The sequence below is a fragment of the Eucyclogobius newberryi genome, unplaced genomic scaffold, assembly GCF_026437365.1.
Source record: "Eucyclogobius newberryi isolate DKJ021-1_F unplaced genomic scaffold, fEucNew1.0.hap1 SCAF_5, whole genome shotgun sequence".
NCBI classification, from domain to species: Eukaryota; Metazoa; Chordata; class Actinopteri; order Gobiiformes; family Gobiidae; genus Eucyclogobius; species Eucyclogobius newberryi.
The window spans coordinates 42,562,756-42,577,755 of NW_027316167.1; positions in this window are offsets into that span (position 1 = coordinate 42,562,756).

Here is a 15,000-nt window from a genome sequence, read left to right on the forward strand (position 1 = left end):
CACTATGTGGCTCTTTAGTCTCACTATGTGGCTCTTTAGTCTCACTATGTGGCTCTTTAGTCTCACTATGTGGCTCTTTAGTCTCACTATGTGGCTCTTTGACCGGTTCTGCGGCCACGGCCTGAAAATAAACCGTGATTTCATGTTGTCTAAAAACTCTTCGCAATTTTTCCGACAGTCCCGAGACATAAGGGACAGAAACATCCTTCCTTCTGTTCTGTTTCCCTTTTGTCCCTTTTGTCCCTTTTGTCCTGCTTTTTGCTTCTCTTCACTCTGTTGAGAGCCCAAGTGGGGTAACCACAGGCTGAGAGAGCATTCCAGACGTGTTCTTCCCCTTCTTCTTGTCCTCTGAGCTGGTGGACACCTCTTGTCCTCTGAGCTGGTGGACACCTCTTGTCCTCTGAGCTGGTGGGCTCCTCTTGTCCTCTGAGCTGGTGGACACCTCTTGTCCTCTGAGCTGGTGGGCTCCTCTTGTCCTCTGAGCTGGTGGACACCTCTTGTCCTCTGAGCTGGTGGGCTCCTCTTGTCCTCTGAGCTGGTGGACACCTCTTGTCCTCTGAGCTGGTGGGCTCCTCTTGTCCTCTGAGCTGGTGGACACCTCTTGTCCTCTGAGCTGGTGGACACCTCTTGTCCTCTGAGCTGGTGGGCTCCTCTTGTCCTCTGAGCTGGTGGACACCTCTTGTCCTCTGAGCTGGTGGACACCTCTTGTCCTCTGAGCTGGTGGACACCTCTTGTCCTCTGAGCTGGTGGACACCTCTTGTCCTCCAGCTTGTGCTGTAGTGGGTGGTTAGAGCCAAAGAGCAGGTCCTTCTCCTCTGATCGTGGAACAATCAACAAAGACCTGGAGGTTCTCCTCAGGGACTTGTCTTGTAAACCTGATGTTCAGCTCCTTCACAGCTTTGACCTGCTCTGAGAAGGTTCAGCTCTTGTTTCTTGATAATGAAAGTATCATCCAGGTTTCAATACCAAAGTTTTGGGGCGGAGCCTGAAAAGGAGGTCAGAGCCTTCTCAAAGTTCTCCATGTCGAGGATGACCACTGTGGGAGGGACGGGCGAGTGGTCTTCAGATGGTGTCCTCCTGCAGTCTGGTCCTGTCCTGTAGGTGGTGTCCTCCTGCAGTCTGGTCCTGTCCTGTAGGTGGTGTCCTCCTGCAGTCTGGTCCTCACCGCTGCCACTGCCTCAGAGGTCAGAGGTCAGAGGCAGGTGAAGAGGGACACGACATCATATGAGACCATGAGGTCATCTGGCTCCAGTTGGACATGTTTCACTTTGTCCTCAGAGTCATGTGTTTAAAATATGTGAGAATAGAAGGTAGAGACGTTTCAGGTTCCTCTGAGTTCACATGTGGCTTAAGGTCAGTTAATGACAATAAATAATAAATATAGCCACAAGCGGCAATGATCGGCCCTCGCCACACCGCCGCCACGCCGCAAGAGGAGGGGGCGCTAACGCGCCCCAATTGTCCTTTTATTACATCTACTGCTGAATCTGTGACGCTGTCACATCTTCTCCCCTTTGTTTTACATCAAAAAGACATTTTATTTTGAATTCTTGGCAAAATGTGCGGCTTTGCCGCACAGACACCGTGACTCTTAGAATAAAAATGTGAATAACTTTTGATGATCCTGAAGATGTGTCTCACCAAATTTCAGGTTAATATGTCTAACGTCCTAAGAGGAGTTCGTGAAAGTCTAAAGTGTAAACATGTTCTGGCGATTTCCTCATTGGAATAACATGGGAGGTTTCGGTCATCGTTACGGCAACGCCATAACAATTATGACATGGGTCTCATTGACTTTTTTGATGGGGCCAAAATTGAGTTGTGTCAAATTTCATATAATTTCGCAAAACTAAATATTTAACCTCCATATAAAATCTGTAGGGGGCGCTGTGGCTCCAAATTAATTTATTTCACTTCAAGTAGGTTTAGGGCAAAGAGTTTAACAACTGATTCTAATTTGACACAATTCGGACTTTATCTGCGCAAACGGCAGAAATGTTAAATTTGGGAGATTTCTGAAATTCTAGCTACAGTTTGCGGCTTCGCCGCACAGAGACCGTGACAGGGTCAATGTCATTTGAATAACTTTTGATGTCCCACTCCTCAGCACCATTTTCACCAAATTTCAGCTTTTTAGGGCCAACGGTAATGTTCCATTTTCCTACTACTAATTAGTCTGCACGGGGCGAGTGTGAGTGAAGGAGTGCGTTAGTGAGTGTTTGGAAGTGGGCGAGCGCTTCGCGCTCGATTTCGTGCGCACTACGTGCTTCGCACGGCCTTACGAGATTAATAGGCCTCTCGCAGCTTGTGGCGCTCGGGCCTAATTATACAATTATAAATCATGTGGATCTAATCTCATGTCTGGTCTGGTTGATTATTATTAATGCCATATTGTGGAACTTTCAAGCCAAAGCAATAAAGTTTCCATGGAGACGAGCAGGTGGTGGACCCTTAAACATGTTTTACAGCCAAACTAAGGAAGTGACAAAAAACAACCTCAATTGTGCTGCAATTTAATTTATTCATTTCTGTCGCTCCAAATCCTTAAAAACACTGAAGTCCAGCGCTGTCCCTCACCATGTCTTCAGGAGTTCCACCTTTGGGCCATGGCAGTGTTTGGGCCATGGCAGTGTTTGGGCCATGGCAGTGTTTGGGCCATGGCAGTGTTTGGGCCATGGCAGTGTTTGGGCCATGGCAGTGTTTGGGCCATGGCAGTATTTGGGCCATGGCAGGTGCAGTGTTGAAAGGCAAAGATAGATTTGGGCTAAAGTGAATTACCCACGGGCGTCTGCGGCCGCACGGCTGCTGAAATGTACTTCCACCATTCATAATACATGGGGCCCTCCCCCGGTGCCCAGCCTGTCACGGCCTGTTCCCTTCCACAACGCCGCCCAGCGCTCGCCTGCCCCTAAGAGGACCGGCCCGCTGCATAATTCACGAATCGCCCGCTGTTTCTGCCACGGCTCCAATCAAATATACAACACACTCACTTTCCAGTGCAGTTTTGGGGGCAAAGGAAGACGCTCCACCAGAGACAAAGAACTGAAACTTCGCCAACTTTTAGGACGTCAACGATTGGATCGTGGTCCAGCAAAGTCCATTTAGATTTTTGTTTTAATCAAGATTTGTCAAATAATTCAAGTAAACAAAATGGCCCTCGGGTCCCCTGTCCACCTCGGACCCCCTGTCCACCTCGGACCCCCTGTCCACCTCGGACCCCCTGTCCACCTCGGGGCCCCCTGTCCACCTCGGGCCCTCCACCAGAGGCCTGGGAGCTTTTTTATATTATATATATATTGTGAAAGCAACTCGTACCCGTTCTAAAGCCGTAGTTTGCTGTCGGCCTCTAACGCTAGATCATTGTATTCTCCGCATAGCGGGAAGTGCGCTGTTAGCATGCTAAATGTTGTTAGCATTACCGTGTTGGCTAAACTCGCTGTGGCCACTGAAAGTTGTGAAGAATGCAATGCTCAGAATGCTTTGTCTGTCTTCTTTTGGACCTTTTTAACCCTGTTTTTAACCCTGTTCTTGGACAAAACCACAGCTGGAGGACATTTAGCTTCATTCAGTCTGATGAATCCTCTCTCGTCCCTGGAGAACTTCAGCTGGTTTGATTCCATAAATCATCTCCAAACACGTCACTGTGTGTCATATATTCCACTTGTGTCGCTCTGTGAAGCCAAAGCTCAGTCACTCTCAGGTTCTTGAGGCTGTGACAAAATAATATTGTTTTTGTAAATGTTTTATTTATTTATTTATTTACTGTAAAGTTAAGATGCCAAAGTCATGTGACTCCAGAGCATGTTAAAGGACAATAACCATAGAAATAATGATATTTGTCCTTTAATGGAAAAAAGCTCGAGAAACAATTGGAAATAAAAATGAATCGACAGCGAGTTCAGAAAAGGAACATGAACTCTGACACGGATGAGGTCTGGGACGCAATGCTCTAAGGTTAGAGTTAGAGTTAGAGTTAGAGTTATGGGTTAGAGTTAGAGTTAGAGTTAAAGTTATGGGTTAGAGTTAGAGTTAGAGTTAGAGTTATGGGTTAGAGTTAGAGTTATGGGTTAGAGTTAGAGTTAGAGTTATGGGTTAGAGTTAGAGTTAGAGTTATGGGTTAGAGTTAGAGTTAGAGTTAAAGTTAGAGTTATGGGTTAGAGTTAGAGTTAGAGTTAAAGTTAGAGTTAGAGTTAGAGTTATGGGTTAGAGTTAGAGTTATGGGTTAGAGTTAGAGTTAAAGTTAAAGTTAGAGTTAAAGTTAGAGTTTAAGTTAAAGTTAGAGTTAGAGTTAGAGTTAAATTTATGGGTTAGAGTTAGAGTTATGGGTTAGAGTTAGAGTTAGAGTTAAAGTTAGAGTTAGAGTTAAATTTATGGGTTAGAGTTAGAGTTATGGGTTAGAGTTAGAGTTAAATTTATGGGTTAGAGTTAGAGTTATGGGTTAGAGTTAGAGTTAGAGTTAAAGTTAGAGTTAAAGTTAGAGTTTAAGTTAAAGTTAGAGTTAGAGTTAGAGTTAAATTTATGGGTTAGAGTTAGAGTTATGGGTTAGAGTTAGAGTTAGAGTTAAAGTTAGAGTTAGAGTTAAATTTATGGGTTAGAGTTAGAGTTATGGGTTAGAGTTAGAGTTAAAGTTATGGGTTAGAGTTAGAGTTATGGGTTAGAGTTAGAGTTAGAGTTAAAGTTATGGGTTAGAGTTAGAGTTAGAGTTAGAGTTATGGGTTAGAGTTAGAGTTAGAGTTAAAGTTATGGGTTAGAGTTAGAGTTAGAGTTAGAGTTAGAGTTAAATTTATGGGTTAGAGTTAGAGTTATGGGTTAGAGTTAGAGTTAGAGTTAAAGTTAGAGTTAAATTTATGGGTTAGAGTTAGAGTTATGGGTTAGAGTTAGAGTTAAAGTTATGGGTTAGAGTTAGAGTTATGGGTTAGAGTTAGAGTTAGAGTTAAAGTTATGGGTTAGAGTTAGAGTTAGAGTTAGAGTTATGGGTTAGAGTTAGAGTTAGAGTTAAAGTTATGGGTTAGAGTTAGAGTTAGAGTTAGAGTTAGAGTTAAAGTTAGAGTTTAAGTTAAAGTTAGAGTTAGAGTTAAATTTATGGGTTAGAGTTAGAGTTATGGGTTAGAGTTAGAGTTAGAGTTAGAGTTATGGGTTAGAGTTAGAGTTAGAGTTAAAGTTAGAGTTAAAGTTAGAGTTTAAGTTAAAGTTAGAGTTAGAGTTAGAGTTAAATTTATGGGTTAGAGTTAGAGTTATGGGTTAGAGTTAGAGTTAGAGTTAAAGTTAGAGTTAGAGTTAAATTTATGGGTTAGAGTTAGAGTTATGGGTTAGAGTTAGAGTTAGAGTTAAAGTTAGAGTTAAATTTATGGGTTAGAGTTAGAGTTATGGGTTAGAGTTAGAGTTAAAGTTAAAGTTAAAGTTAAAGTTAGAGTTAGAGTTAAATTTATGGGTTAGAGTTAGAGTTATGGGTTAGAGTTAGAGTTAGAGTTATGGGTTAGAGTTAGAGTTAGAGTTAAAGTTAGAGTTTAAGTTAGAGTTAGAGTTAGAGTTAAATTTATGGGTTAGAGTTAGAGTTATGGGTTAGAGTTAGAGTTAGAGTTAAAGTTAGAGTTAAAGTTAGAGTTTAAGTTAAAGTTAGAGTTAGAGTTAAATTTATGGGTTAGAGTTAGAGTTATGGGTTAGAGTTAGAGTTAGAGTTATGGGTTAGAGTTAGAGTTAGAGTTAAAGTTAGAGTTAAAGTTAGAGTTTAAGTTAGAGTTAGAGTTAGAGTTAAATTTATGGGTTAGAGTTAGAGTTATGGGTTAGAGTTAGAGTTAGAGTTAAAGTTAGAGTTAAAGTTAGAGTTTAAGTTAAAGTTAGAGTTAGAGTTAAAGTTATGGGTTAGAGTTAGAGTTAGAGTTAGAGTTAAAGTTATGGGTTAGAGTTAGAGTTAGAGTTAGAGTTAAAGTTATGGGTTAGAGTTAGAGTTAAAGTTAAAGTTAGAGTTAGAGTTAAATTTATGGGTTAGAGTTAGAGTTAGAGTTAAAGTTAGAGTTAAAGTTAGAGTTAGAGTTAGAGTTAAAGTTATGGGTTAGAGTTAGAGTTAGAGTTAAAGTTAAAGTTAGAGTTAGAGTTAGAGTTAGAGTTAAAGTTAAAGTTAAAGTTAAAGTTAAAGTTAGAGTTAGAGTTAGAGTTAAAGTTAAAGTTAAAGTTAAAGTTAAAGTTAAAGTTAAAGTTAGAGTTAGAGTTAGAGTTAGAGTTAGAGTTAGAGTTAGAGTTAGAGTTAGAGTTAGAGTTAGAGTTAAAGTTAGAGTTAAAGTTAGTTAGAATTAGAGTTAAATTTATGGGTTAGAGTTAGAGTTAAAGTTAGAGTTAGAGTTAGAGTTATGGGTTAGAGTTAGAGTTATGGGTTAGAGTTAGAGTTAGAGTTAAAGTTAGAGTTAGAGTTAGAGTTAGAGTTAGAGTTAGAGTTAAAGTTAAAGTTAAAGTTAAAGTTAAAGTTAGAGTTAGAGTTAGAGTTAGAGTTAGAGTTAGAGTTAGAGTTAGAGTTAAAGTTAAAGTTAAAGTTAGAGTTAGAGTTAGAGTTAGAGTTAGAGTTATGGGTTATGGGTTAGAGTTATGGGTTATGGGTTAGAGTTAGAGTTAGAGTTAGAGTTAAAGTTATGGGTTAGAGTTAGAGTTAGAGTTAGAGTTAAAGTTAAAGTTAAAGTTAAAGTTAAAGTTAGAGTTAGAGTTAGAGTTAGAGTTAAAGTTAAAGTTAGAGTTAAATTTATGGGTTAGAGTTAGAGTTAAAGTTAGAGTTAAAGTTAGAGTTAGAGTTAGAGTTAAAGTTATGGGTTAGAGTTAGAGTTAGAGTTAAAGTTAAAGTTAGAGTTAGAGTTAGAGTTAGAGTTAAAGTTAAAGTTAAAGTTAGAGTTAGAGTTAGAGTTAGAGTTAAAGTTAAAGTTAAAGTTAGAGTTAGGGTTAGAGTTAGAGTTAGAGTTAGAGTTAGAGTTAGAGTTAGAGTTAGAGTTAAAGTTAAAGTTAAAGTTAAAGTTAGAGTTAGAGTTAGAGTTAGAGTTAGAGTTAGAGTTAGAGTTAGAGTTAAAGTTAGTTAGAGTTTGAGTTAAATTTATGGGTTAGAGTTAGAGTTAAAGTTAGAGTTAGAGTTAGAGTTAAAGTTAGAGTTAGAGTTAGAGTTAAAGTTAAAGTTAGAGTTAAAGTTAGAGTTAAAGTTAGTTAGAGTTAGAGTTAAATTTATGGGTTAGAGTTAGAGTTAAAGTTAGAGTTAGAGTTATGGGTTAGAGTTAGAGTTATGGGTTAGAGTTAGAGTTAAAGTTAGAGTTAGAGTTAAAGTTAAAGTTAGAGTTAAAGTTAAATTTAAAGTTAGAGTTAGAGTTAGAGTTAGAGTCAAAGTCAAAGTCAAAGTCAGAGTTAGAGTTAGAGTTAGAGTTAGAGTTAGAGTTAGAGTTAGAGTTAGAGTTAGAGTTAGAGTTAAAGTTTAACTTTTAGTTAGAGTTTAACTTTTAGTTAGAGTTAGAGTTAGAGTTAGAGTTAAAGTTAAAGTTAAAGTTAAAGTTAAAGTTAAAGTTAAAGTTAGAGTTAGAGTTAGAGTTAGAGTTATGGGTTATGGGTTAGAGTTATGGGTTAGAGTTAAGAGTTAGAGTTAGAGTTAGAGTTAGAGTTAGAGTTAAAGTTAGAGTTAAAGTTAGAGTTAAAGTTAGAGTTAGAGTTAGAGTTATGGGTTAGAGTTAGAGTTATGGGTTAGAGTTAGAGTTAGAGTTAGAGTTAAAGTTAAATTTATGGGTTAGAGTTAGAGTTATAGTTAAAGTTAAAGTTAGAGTTAGAGTTAAATTTATGGGTTAGAGTTAGAGTTAAAGTTAAAGTTAAAGTTAGAGTTAGAGTTAAATTTATGGGTTAGAGTTAGAGTTATGGGTTAGAGTTAGAGTTAAAGTTAAAGTTAAAGTTAGAGTTAGAGTTAAATTTATGGGTTAGAGTTAGAGTTATGGGTTAGAGTTAGAGTTAAAGTTAGAGTTAGAGTTAAATTTATGGGTAAGAGTTAGAGTTATGGGTTAGAGTTAGAGTTAGAGTTAGAGTTAAAGTTAAAGTTAGAGTTAAAGTTAGAGTTAGAGTTAAAGTTATGGGTTAGAGTTAGAGTTAGAGTTAGAGTTAAAGTTAGAGTTAGAGTTAAATTTATGGGTTAGAGTTAGAGTTAGAGTTAAAGTTAAAGTTAGAGTTAAAGTTAGAGTTAGAGTTAGAGTTAAAGTTATGGGTTAGAGTTAGAGTTAAAGTTAAAGTTAGAGTTAGAGTTAGAGTTAGAGTTAAAGTTAAAGTTAAAGTTAGAGTTAGAGTTAGAGTTAGAGTTAAAGTTAAAGTTAAAGTTAAAGTTAGAGTTAGAGTTAGAGTTAGAGTTAGAGTTAGAGTTAAAGTTAGAGTTAGAGTTAAATTTATGGGTTAGAGTTAGAGTTAAAGTTAGAGTTAGAGTTAAATTTATGGGTTAGAGTTAGAGTTATGGGTTAGAGTTAAAGTTAGAATTATGGGTTAGAGTTAGAGTTAAAGTTAGAGTTAAAGTTAGAGTTAAAGTTTAAGTTAGAGTTAGAGTTATGGGTTAGAGTTAGAGTTAAGGTTAGGGTTAGAGTTAAAGTTAAAGTTAGAGTTAAAGTTAAAGTTAGAGTTAGAGTTAGAGTTATGGGTTAGAGTTAGAGTTAAAGTTAGAGTTAGAGTTAAAGTTAAAGTTAGAGTTAAAGTTAAAGTTAGAGTTAGAGTTATGGGTTAGGGTTAGAGTTAGAGTTAAAGTTAGAGTTAAAGTTAGAGTTAGAGTTAGAGTTAGAGTTAAAGTTAAAGTTAAAGTTAAAGTTAAAGTTAAAGTTAAAGTTAAAGTTAAAGTTAAAGTTAGAGTTAGAGTTAGAGTTAGAGTTAGAGTTAGAGTTACAGTTACAGTTACAGTTACAGTTACAGTTACAGTTACAGTTACAGTTACAGTTAAAGTTAAAGTTAAAGTTAAAGTTAAAGTTAAAGTTAAAGTTATGGGTTAGAGTTAAAGTTAAAGTTAGAGTTAAAGTTAAAGTTAAAGTTAAAGTTAAAGTTAAAGTTAAAGTTAAAGTTAAAGTTAAAGTTAAAGTTAAAGTTAGAGTTAAATTTAAAGTTAGAGTTAGAGTTAGAGTTAGAGTTAGAGTTAAAGTTAGAGTTAGAGTTAGAGTTAAAGTTAAAGTTAGAGTTAGAGTTAGAGTTAAAGTTAGAATTATGGGTTAGAGTTAGAGTTAAAGTTAGAGTTAAAGTTAAAGTTAGAGTTAAAGTTAAAGTTAGAGTTATGGGTTAGAGTTAGAGTTAGAGTTAAAGTTAGAGTTAGAGTTAAAGTTAAAGTTAAAGTTAGAGTTAAAGTTAAAGTTAAAGTTAAGTTAGAGTTAGAGTTAGAGTTAGAGTTATGGGTTAGAGTTAGAGTTAGAGTTAAAGTTAAAGTTAGAGTTAGTGTTAAAGTTAAAGTTAGAGTTATGGGTTAGAGTTAGAGTTAGTTAGAGTTAAAGTTAAAGTTAGAGTTAAAGTTAAAGTTAGAGTTAGAGTTATGGGTTAGAGTTAGAGTTAAAGTTAGAGTTAAAGTTAAAGTTAAAGTTAGAGTTAGAGTTAGAGTTAAAGTTAGAGTTAGAGTTAGAGTTAGAGTTAGAGTTAGAGTTAGATTTAGAGTTAGAGTTAGAGTTAGAGTTAAAGTTAAAGTTAAAGTTAAAGTTAGAGTTAGAGTTATGGGTTAGAGTTAGAGTTAGAGTTAAAGTTAGAGTTAGAGTTAGAGTTAGAGTTAGAGTTAGAGTTAGAGTTAGAGTTAGAGTTAGAGTTAGAGTTAGAGTTAAAGTTAGAGTTAGAGTTATGGGTTAGAGTTAGAGTTAGAGTTAGAGTTAGAGTTAGAGTTAGAGTTATGGTTAGAGTTATGGGTTAGAGTTAAAGTTATGGGTTAGAGTTAGAGTTAGAGTTAAAGTTAGAGTTATGGTTAGAGTTAGAGTTAAAGTTAGAGTTAGAGTTAGAGTTAAAGTTAGAGTTAGAGTTAGAGTTAAAGTTAGAGTTAGAGTTAGAGTTATGGGTTAGAGTTATGGGTTAGAGTTAGAGCTAAAGTTAAAGTTATGGGTTAGAGTTAGAGTTAAAGTTAGAGTTAAAGTTAGAGTTAAAGTTAGAGTTATGGGTTGGAACAGATCATTTGGTTAAAGTTTGTCTCGGCAGAAGTGTTTTAGGGGAAAAGACACATTTGGGATTGTCCCCGTTGACAGCTCATAGTTCATTCTGTCTGATTTTTCTTTTGACATAATTGTCTGCTTTTACAATACAGTTTGGCACAACGTGAGAAAGTCGGGAAAAGTCCCTTTAAAAAGTATATTTTTAAAACAGGAGAATAGATTTAGTTTTCAATTGAACATATTTTTCATTTCTGATTAGTTTTTATCATTGAAAATGTGGATGGTTTTAGTGGCCATGAACACTGCAGCGGTTCACGACGTCTCTGCTGCTGCAGACGTGAGTGTGAAGGATCAAAGTCTTATCAGAGGCAGAAGAGTTCTAACGAGGCCAGAGGACAAGAAGCCCATTGAGTCCAGCTGCAGCAGGTCAAGGTGAGCGAGGTCAAGACGGAGAACACCTGCTCACAGGTCCCTCCTGCCCCGCCCCGTCTCCTGCCCCGCCCCGTCTCCTGCCCCGCCCCGTCTCCTGCCCCGCCCCGTCTCCTGCCCCGCCCCGTCTCCTGCCCCGCCCCGTCTCCTGTCCCGCACAAGAGCCACAACCCTGATTAAAGCTGCAACTGACCATGATCTTATGAGATAAAAACATACAGAGTGACATTTTGACCACTGTGCTGCCTGGTGGCCGAGTGTTGGGGGCGCAGCACATGTGCCGGGCTCGGGGTGCGGCCGGTTACCAGTGTCTCTGGTGCTGTATTGCATGTCCCCCCCTTCTCTCGTCCCCATTTCATGTTAAAATCTGTCCTGTCTAGTAAAGCCTACGGGCCAAGAATCCTTTAAAAAAAGAAAAGGATTTAGGTGTCGTCATCTGGACAAAAGGGAAACAGGTCCAAGAAGGAATGTGTCTCTGTCCCTGAGTGTGTGGACATCTAACCTAAAGAGCCACATAGTGAGACTAAAGAGAGCCACATAGTGAGACTAAAGAGCCACATAGTGAGACTAAAGAGCCACATAGTGAGACTAAAGAGAGCCACATAGTGAGACTAAAGAGCCACATAGTGAGACTAAAGAGCCACATAGTGAGACTAAAGAGAGCCACATAGTGAGACTAAAGAGCCAGATAGTGAGACTAAAGAGCCACATAGTGAGACTAAAGAGCCACATAGTGAGACTAAAGAGCCACATAGTGAGACTAAAGAGCCACATAGTGAGACTAAAGAGCCACATAGTGAGACTAAAGAGCCAGATAGTGAGACTAAAGAGCCACATAGTGAGACTAAAGAGAGCCACATAGTGAGACTAAAGAGAGCCACATAGTGAGACTAAAGAGCCACATAGTGAGACTAAAGAGCCACATAGTGAGACTAAAGAGAGCCACATAGTGAGACTAAAGAGCCACATAGTGAGACTAAAGAGTCACATAGTGAGACTAAAGAGCCACATAGTGAGACTAAAGAGAGCCACATAGTGAGACTAAAGAGCCACATAGTGAGACTAAAGAGTCACATAGTGAGACTAAAGAGCCACATAGTGAGACTAAAGAGAGCCACATAGTGAGACTAAAGAGAGCCACATAGTGAGACTAAAGAGCCACATAGTGAGACTAAAGAGCCACATAGTGAGACTAAAGAGAGCCACATAGTGAGACTAAAGAGCCACATAGTGAGACTAAAGAGCCACATAGTGAGACTAAAGAGCCACATAGTGAGACTAAAGAGAGCCACATAGTGAGACTAAAGAGCCACATAGTGAGACTAAAGAGCCACATAGTGAGACTAAAGAGCCACATAGTGAGACTAAAGAGCCACATAGTGAGACTAAAGAGTCACATAGTGAGACTAAAGAGAGCCACATAGTGAGACTAAAGAGAGCCACATAGTGAGACTAAAGAGCCACATAGTGAGACTAAAGAGCCACATAGTGAGACTAAAGAGAGCCACATAGTGAGACTAAAGAGCCACATAGTGAGACTAAAGAGCCACATAGTGAGACTAAAGAGCCACATAGTGAGACTAAAGAGCCACATAGTGAGACTAAAGAGCCACATAGTGAGACTAAAGAGAGCCACATAGTGAGACTAAAGAGAGCCACATAGTGAGACTAAAGAGCCACATAGTGAGACTAAAGAGCCACATAGTGGGACTAAAGAGCCACATAGTGAGACTAAAGAGAGCCACATAGTGAGACTAAAGAGCCACATAGTGAGACTAAAGAGAGCCACATAGTGAGACTAAAGAGCCACATAGTGAGACTAAAGAGCCACATAGTGAGACTAAAGAGCCACATAGTGAGACTAAAGAGCCACATAGTGAGACTAAAGAGCCAGCGTAGCTAAAGCTGTGGGTTTATCTTTATGTTCCTAACTACTCTGACCATAAGCGATTTCGAAGAGGAACGTTTTAAGCCTGGACTTAAATGAAGAGACTGTGTCAGCAGATTTAACATGGGTCGGGAGCTGATTCCATAACACAGGAGCTTGGTAGCTAAACGCTCTACCTCCTACAGTACTTTTAGAGACTCTTGGCACCACCAGAAGGCCGGCATTCTGAGAGCGAAGAGCTCTGTTTGGATGATATGGTTCTATAGCATCTTTGAGGTAGGATGGGGCCATGTCATTTATGGCTTTGTAGGTCAAGAGTAGAATTTTGAATTTGATTCTAAACTCGACAGGAGCCAGTGAAGAGACTTCAGCACCGGCGTAATGTGCTCTCTTCTTTTTGTGCCTGTTAGTAATCTTGCTGCTGCATTTTGAACCAGTTGAAAGCTTTTTATGGAGCTTTTAGGACCTGCTGTGAGCAGGAGTTACAGTCTAATCTAGTCGTTACAAATGCATGGATAAGTTTTTCGGCATCACTTTTAGGCAGGATTCTTCTGATTTTGGCTCTTGTTGCGCGAATGGAAAGAGTCTGTTTCACATGAGCTGCAGTTATGAACCAATAATACGACTTTCATCTGGTTAAACGGCTGTTACACTGAACATTGCAGCAGTTGTGTCAGTTGTGTATAAATTGTCTTTTGGATGTAATATTTGACCACGTCACAATCTGTTTTAAACATGATAAATATTCACCACGGGCTCTGGATCTGCACATGAAAAACATCCTATAAACGTGAACTTTTACCGTTCAGCCAGAGCCTGAAAACCAGAGCGTTAAACTGAGAAGTATTTTATTTGTGCTTTACTTTTAGACCTTATGTAAGAGCCGCAGTATCTCATCATCACAACATGGAGTGTAACAGTGAGGCTCCCTCCTCCTCACTTTAATATTTGATGACATTAGTGCTGCTCACTGCCTCTCGCTCCTCGTGCTGCTCAGGGCCTCTCGCTCCTCGTGCTGCTCAGGGCCTCTCGCTCCTCGTGCTGCTCAGGGCCTCTCGCTCCTCGTGCTGCTCAGAGCCTCTCGCTCCTCGTGCTGCTCACTGCCTCTCGCTCCTCGTGCTGCTCAGAGCCTCTCGCTCCTCGTGCTGCTCAGGGCCTCTCGCTCCTCGTGCTGCTCAGGGCCTCTCGCTCCTCGTGCTGCTCACTGCCTCTCGCTCCTCGTGCTGCTCAGAGCCTCTCGCTCCTCGTGCTGCTCACTGCCTCTCGCTCCTCGTGCTGCTCACTGCCTCTCGCTCCTCGTGCTGCTCAGGGCCTCTCGCTCCTCGTGCTGCTCAGGGCCTCTCGCTCCTCGTGCTGCTCAGAGCCTCTCGCTCCTTGTGCTGCTCAGAGCCTCTCGCTCCTCGTGCTGCTCAGGGCCTCTCGCTCCTCGTGCTGCTCACTGCCTCTCGCTCCTCGTGCTGCTCACTGCCTCTCGCTCCTCGTGCTGCTCAGGGCCTCTCGCTCCTCGTGCTGCTCAGGGCCTCTCGCTCCTCGTGCTGCTCACTGCCTCTCGCTCCTCGTGCTGCTCAGAGCCTCTCGCTCCTCGTGCTGCTCAGAGCCTCTCGCTCCTTGTGCTGCTCAGGGCCTCTCGCTCCTCGTGCTGCTCACTGCCTCTCGCTCCTTGTGCTGCTCAGGGCCTCTCGCTCCTCGTGCTGCTCACTGCCTCTCGCTCCTTGTGCTGCTCAGAGCCTCTCGCTCCTCGTGCTGCTCAGGGCCTCTCGCTCCTCGTGCTGCTCAGAGCCTCTCGCTCCTTGTGCTGCTCAGGGCCTCTCGCTCCTCGTGCTGCTCAGAGCCTCTCGCTCCTCGTGCTGCTCAGGGCCTCTCGCTCCTCGTGCTGCTCAGGGCCTCTCGCTCCTCGTGCTGCTCACTGCCTCTCGCTCCTCGTGCTGCTCAGAGCCTCTCGCTCCTTGTGCTGCTCAGGGCCTCTCGCTCCTCGTGCTGCTCACTGCCTCTCGCTCCTCGTGCTGCTCACTGCCTCTCGCTCCTCGTGCTGCTCAGAGCCTCTCGCTCCTTGTGCTGCTCAGGGCCTCTCGCTCCTCGTGCTGCTCACTGCCTCTCGCTCCTTGTGCTGCTCAGGGCCTCTCGCTCCTCGTGCTGCTCACTGCCTCTCGCTCCTTGTGCTGCTCAGAGCCTCTCGCTCCTCGTGCTGCTCAGGGCCTCTCGCTCCTTGTGCTGCTCAGGGCCTCTCGCTCCTTGTGCTGCTCAGAGCCTCTCGCTCCTCGTGCTGCTCAGGGCCTCTCGCTCCTCGTGCTGCTCAGGGCCTCTCGCTCCTCGTGCTGCTCAGGGCCTCTCGCTCCTCGTGCTGCTCAGAGCCTCTCGCTCCTCGTGCTGCTCAGAGCCTCTCGCTCCTTGTGCTGCTCAGGGCCTCTCGCTCCTCGTGCTGCTCAGGGCCTCTCGCTCCTCGTGCTGCTCAGGGCCTCTCGCTCCTCGTGCTGCTCAGAGCCTCTCGCTCCTCGTGCTGCTCAGGGCCTCTCGCTCCTCGTGCTGCTCACTGCCTCTCGCTCCTTGTGCTGCTCAGAGCCTCTCGCTCCTTGTGCTGCTCAG